Genomic DNA, 6,756 nt, shown 5'->3' with positions numbered 1-6,756 from the left:
GAAAGGGCTGAAATGCTGGAACAGGTTGCCTGGAGAGGTGGTGGATGTCACTTCCCTGGAAACATTCAAGGTAAGGTTGGATGGGGCTCTGAGAAGCCTGCTGAAGATGTCCCTGCTCACTGCAGGGAGGTTGGAGTAGATAAGGGCCTTTAACGGCCTCTTCCAACCCCAAATATTCTGTGATTTTATTTTTTTCCCCCTGAAAACTCGGGCCCATTATCCCTGTGCCTCAGCTCATTTGCAAAGGTCAAAACCCTCACAGATAACACTAAGTCCAACTCTCCTCATGTAATCTACAGCGGTGACTCTGTTGCAATCGCTGCTTGCGGACGCTCCCCGATCAGCTTCAAAACATATTTTGGCAGCTGGAGGACAACACAGTTAGAGAGTTCATGGTTATTTCCCTCTCCATTGCACAATGGCTCCATTTCCCTCCCCACCCCTGGGAAAGGGGGGAGTGAAATCCCCAAACATTTTGGTCACCTGTCCACACTCTCAGCTCTGGGAAACTCAGTGAAAGGGAAGAGTTTTATCTCGTGCCCTGGGGTAGCAGCAGCGGTGTCGTGAGCCTCTGGTACAAGGATGGTTTATACCATCCATTCCTCAGCGTTCCATGGTTTGTGCCTCTGGAGATGCTGCTGGTGAGAGTAGTCCCTCTGCCTCCATGGTGCTGCTGTGGGTGGGATGTAAAACACACTGGTTGGGTTCTCCCCCGCTCCTACAAATAGACCCTCGCTGATTTAGCTGGGAAATGCTCTCTACCACACAGCAGGAGGGGATCAGGTCTCTTTGGATGTCTTTGAATGATGTAAAGATGCAAACAGTAATAAAAGCCCCAGCAAACACGTCCTGTCCCACAGAGAGAATCATCTCTGGGAGCTGGAGAAGGGAAAAAGAAGTGCACTGGGATACAGGGAAGACAAGCAAGCAGGACTAAGGGGGGAAATTGTCTTGTGGCAATTGTTTTTTTTGTCTCTGGGCTGAAGAGCATCTCCTGCCTCGGTGGTTCCTTCCACCACTGCTTGTGCAGTTTTTTCTTCTCAGTAATTACAGCCAACCCACTTCACCCTCCGCTGCCATGGTTCTGACAGGTTATTCTTCATGATATTTTGGGATATTTCCATAGCAGGGGAAGACAAAGTAAGCAGAGCAGGCACCCTCATCTCCTGCACAGGGAGGAGAAGGAAAAAGACTCACAGAGTGTCCAGAGGCTGGTTGGAGCTGTGGACTTTTATCGGCCTGAAGAGAGGGGTACAGGGCTTGTGGCATTGCCAGCATGGTTGAGATTTCCAGGTCCTGGCCCATGGCCAGCGCTTAGAGAAAGGGGTTCTGTCACTAGCACAAAGCAGAGCAGAGCTGGCAAGAGGGAGTGAACAAAAGTTCTCAAAAAGTTCACGAGGACTTGGCTTTTCCACTGGGGGTGGGGAGGGGATAATAAAAGAACAAAAGATTTCCTGAAAATGAACCGGCTTCTTAAATATTCCCTTCAGAGGGTGCCTTTGCCTCTCTCTTTTCCCCCACCCTGAGCTGAAGGGCTGCAGGGACAAACCATCCCCCAGCACCTGCAATCCCTCTCCCCTCTCCTGGAGTGCCGGGGCAGACAGCATCCTGGTGGGAAGCACCCTGCTCCAGCATGCAAACCACCTCCAAAAACAGCCTAATGTTGTTCTAAATCTCCTTGTTTTCCAGCACAGCCCAAGCTCTCCATGCACACAGCGTCTCCGCTGATAAACCCAACGCTGAGCGTGCTGTTGGCCATGCTGCAGGATGGGTCCATCGTCCCAGCACCACGTGGGTGAGGCAGCTCCCTGCTGCGAATGCTGCACGTTCCCTGCAGTAACTCTTGCAATAACTTGGTCTTATTAACAGGGAGAGTCTTATTTATGAGGGTTAATAATGCTGCCTTTATGCTGCGGAACAACAAAGAGCACAAAGGGCCATTCACCACCAGCTGCCTCCAGCGCCTGTCCCCAAGCACCAGTCGGGCATCCCCGAGTGACAGCAAAGAGCAGCCCATGCTTTTCGGGCAGGTGAGAGGAACAGTGCCAGCCAGTAGGTTTTGAATGCTGGGGACCAAGGTGCCGATGGTTTGGGAGCCCAGGGATGGTGTTTTACCCTGCAAGGTTTAGCAAAGTGGCTTTTGGGGGAGCAAAGAGGTATATGGAAGGGGCAAAGAGGTATATGGAGGGGGCAAAGAGGTATTTGAAAAATGTCTGGACAGGAACAACGGGGCTTTGCAGGTCCCCTCATCCTGCCACAGATGCGCTAGAGATATGACCACTGCCTTTTTCAAGTGCTAGTTAAGCAACTCCCCTTAAGTCAGCTGCAACAAGAAGAGGTGGTACTTCTGAGAATTTTGAGGACCTTTACAAAAGCCAGTTCAGACTAGCTGTGAGACAAACTTCTGCAGGGCAGGAGGTGTGTAAAGTTGGGTGGTGGTAAGCAAAGGACTGGTGTTCTGCAAGAAGCCCATAGCAGGACTCTCTGTGGTGGCTTCCAAGCTGGTGTCCTACCTGCAGCCACCCTGCAAGGTAAAAGCAACATACCCCAGCCCCGTGCAGCTCCTCGCAGCCCCTCCAGGACCTCCCCCTTCACAGTCGCAGTGCCACACGTGCTTTCTCCTGGGCAGACACCTCCACATCTCATAGCTCAACTGAACAAAAAGAAAAATCCAGAGGAAGCTGAGGGAAAAGAAACAGGAGACAGGACCAGCATCAAACAGAAAGCATCATGCCTGCTCAGGAAGGAAAGAGGCACCATGAATGTGCTGTCTCCCATGGGTGAGGGCAGCAAGCATCTCCGGCACAGCAAGCACAGCCCATTCCTGTGCAGCACAACTGGCCACACATGGCTGTCCCAGAGCAGAGCCAGATGTTCTTCAAGCAGATGAGATGAAATGAGACAAGACAGATGTTGGCAACCTCAACAGCATGGGAGTCCAATTCTCTTTTTCCATTCACTGGAGACAAGAGGAAATCAGTGCTGGATCACATCTCGGCATGTGAACTGTGGAGGGGGTGAACGGGGTGTATCAGGTCCTCAGCCAACACAACCCAGCGTCCGCTCTCATTTGCAGCACGTGAGTACCAGGGTGTTGTAACAAGCATCTCGTAGAGTATTTCATTTTTTAAGGTGTTTCAGCCTCAATTATGAAAGCTGAGAAGGCTTTTCCCTTGCATTGGTGCTCCTTAATTCTGCTCAGCACCTCACAACCCTTTTGAGACTCGCAGCTCAAAATATTCTCTAGTCCTTTAGCAGCAGATGGATAAAATATCAGGCAGAAGACTATGTGTGGCTCTGACAGCAGCCAAACCCAACAAAATATTTACTTCAAAGCAGGCAGAAGGATAGCTTGTCCAGCTGGAAAAAGCAGGAAACGGTTTTTAGAAGAGTGGAAGAAAGGGACAGAGAGGGAGATGATTGTGTAAAAGTCATGATGTTTCAATTAGATCATGCATGAATGGTAACAGAAGTTCATGAACTTATGTTCTAGGCAAAATGGAGGCATCTGGTTTGTCCCCAAGCATCTTCATCCTGGCACAGACATCAGATGGTGCTTTATGGACCGGTAAGGAAGGGCGTGGGCTGTGCAGCACCTGAGCTGGAAACACAAATCTCTGTGGTCATGGTGAATGCCACCACCATGGGGATGGAATACATCCCTCCCACAGGGTCTTTTCTGAATGAATTTTGGTTATTTGAAAATATTAGAAGTCATCTAGTTCAGTGAGTAGTGTCCTTGGAGAAGTTTTCAGTTGGGTCAGAGATGGTTGACAGATGTCAGTGGGAACACAGATGCCAAAGGCAAATCCTTCCCATGGATTTGGGCCATGCTGGAACAGGTCCTTCTGTGTCACTGTGGCAGCAAAATACCATGCTTTGTCTATAAAATTTTTCACTGCCATCAGAAATAGTAGGGAAGGTGGTTTTGCCCATCATCACCTGCACCAGACCCTGGTGGGATCCAAGTTTCCAACAACCTCCCATCAGGCCCAGCAGGTCTCCAAGGAGGTAACTGATGGCAGCGATTCCCTGCTGTGAAGGGAAGTAGTAAGGTCAGGGTTGGTTGTAAACGGTCTTTTTTAAGTTTCATCAACTGTTTAAGTAAGTACTGTGTCCACAGATGGACTAAGAGGCAAGGTTTGCACTGGCCTGCACTGGAAATATCCCCTATATTCCCAGTCCCAGCAAACATTTATTTTCTGGCTTTCAATTAAGTACCATAGGATGCGAGGAGGATTTGAGGCAGTGCTCAGCATCACTTGAGGCTGCTGAGGATCTCTACTCACTGGCTGCTGGCACAGGCCCCAGCATCCTCCACCCACCCACCTGGGCATTCTTTGGCCTCACCCAGAGAAGTTCATTTCATGTTCTCAATGCAAATCCTCCCAAGGGTTTTCAGGATGCTAAGGAGGAATTCAGAAAGGACACAAAAAGAAGCAGGACTTTTTTGTGTGGGTTTGGTTTGTTTGGGATTTTTTTTTCTTTAATTTCAGGAATCACTGGCCCTGAAACCACTGGGGAAAGATTTTTTTCCCCCTCAGAACAGGACCAAAGGCTCCTGTCAACACCAAGTAGCTGGGCTGGGCTGTACTGCATTTCACATGGGATTTGTAATTGCCTCTCACAATGCAAGAAAAGCAAGAAATGGGCTCTGGTGAGTAAACGGTGGCACAGCATCAGCAGCATCTCGTTCCCTGTGTTTGCAGAAGGCCTTTCTACCATTTTAGGTCCTTCCTGGAGGATTGGCTGTATGTGGCCAAAGGAGATGCTTACTCCCTGCTCCCTCAGGACCTCATTAACATGTTGTTAACTGTTTCAGTTAACTTTTGACATGTCACCCCAAGAAGGGGAAATGGAGACAGAAAGAACTCTTCTCTGGGAAGAAATCACCTTGGTTTTGATTGCAACCTGTACATGGGCCAGGTGGGATGGGGTAGGTTTCACCAACACTATCAGTGCATTTCAAAATCATCCATTCAAGTGAAATACAGGTGATAATTTTCTTGAAATGGGATGCTCCTGGCAGAAGAGCTGTAGGTCAGTATTTCCATGAAAGCAAACCTTTCCTCTGGTCTGTAAAGGCTGAGCTCTTCCTTCTGCCTCCACTTTTCTGCCTGTGCTAGAATGGCGAAAGTGCCAACGTTCAGGAAAAAAACACTCATTTCCCTTTTCCAGCTGCATCACCTCCCCAGGAGGGGGTCTCAGAAACATGCCCTGTGGGGAAAATGCATTTTGAGCCCACCTGGGACGCAGCGGCTGGAGACCTGTGGGCTCCGGGCTGCAAGCTGTGTCCTCCCTCTGCCACCGCCACCTCCAGCCCCTGCACTGCTGGGAAAGCCTCCACAAGCTGCTGACTGTGAGTACGATATGAGCCATAACTGAAGTTTCCTTAAGGAATGTACTGGCAGATGGGATATGGGAGCAGTGGATGTGGGCACCAGACAGAGGATCAGGAGTCAGCAGAGGTTCTGCTCGTGTGGAAAGGCCATGGGGACACAAGACAGTGGATGTTCTGACAGCTGCTTGGTTTCAAAGGGGAAGGGGGGGGATGTGCTCATTTTTTCCCTTCTCTCCAAACAGACTGTGGGGGGGTTGTGCTTTTTTTCCTTTCCTTTTTTGTTTTTCCCAATGTGAAAGGATTCTGCACACTGGGTTTCCGAGAATGAAGATGCGAGTCTTCTCGTTCCTGGAACTGCCCAATGAATCACTTCGCTCCCCTTTGCGGGGGGAGGGAAGGGGGGTGCGTGGGGGCTCCGCGGTTCCCAGAGCCCGGCCGGCCCGGGGTCGCTCCCCGCAGTATCTCTATTCGTGCTGTGCCACCTCCTGGTGACAGCGCAGCGGTGCAGGGCCGGGACACGACACCCCCGCAGCCGAAACACCGCCGGGACATCCCCGCCCTCCCCAGCAGCCAGGCAGCAGAATCCGTTTCGCCACTCAGTTATCCTGCTTCCAGCTCCAAAGGTGCTGGACCAGACAAAGGGGGGGGACCGAGGCCAGCTGTGCCCCTGGTCCCTCTCTGCCAGGATGCACGGTGTCCTGTGGCATCCCTCAGCCTCTGGGCCTGTGGCATGGTGAGTCCAGCTCTGGCATGGAGATCACACTTCGCTGACACTTTGCAGGCTGAGGTAGGTAGGACAGGAGGGTTTCATTGGGATGGAGCCCTCTCCCCACCCCGTGCTGCTTGGGAGAGGGGGGATGTGGGGTCTGGGTGTGAGCTGAAGTCCTGGAGCAGAAGTCAAATTCCTTGTGAGAGCAAAATAGCTGCTGGGGCTGAAGGGACACGAGCCTGAGAAAGGGCTCTGTAAAGGCAAATAACTTCCAAGAGGGTTCCAGTGACCAGCACAGGTCCCTCTGGGCACTGGGCAGACAGAGCATCCCAGCCTGTCTCAGCCAGAATGGCTTTTCCACTCCATCACTTGCCCAGCCCCCATCAGTTATTGCTGTGTAAGAGAGACAGTGTTAATGAGAAATGGGGGTAATGAGGGACCGCATCACGCCCAGCCTGGGAGAGATCAGGACTCTGGTGCAAGACCAACTTACACCTTCACCTCCCAGCCAGGAGTTGGTGCTACCTTCACCCCACAGCCACAGCTTGAGAGCAGTGGCAGGGCAGGAGTGCTCATGGTGCTCAGACTCCCCAGGCACAAAGACAGGAGGTGAAAAGGACTGTAAAGGACCAGGCTGGATCTGAGGACAACTCATCAGGCACTGCTGTACCACCCAACAACCTGCTGCTTGGATGAAGTTCCTCCT

Source organism: Gallinula chloropus, assembly GCF_964237585.1.
Source record: "Gallinula chloropus genome assembly, chromosome: 20".
NCBI classification, from domain to species: Eukaryota; Metazoa; Chordata; class Aves; order Gruiformes; family Rallidae; genus Gallinula; species Gallinula chloropus.
This window is presented reverse-complemented; position numbering follows the sequence as displayed.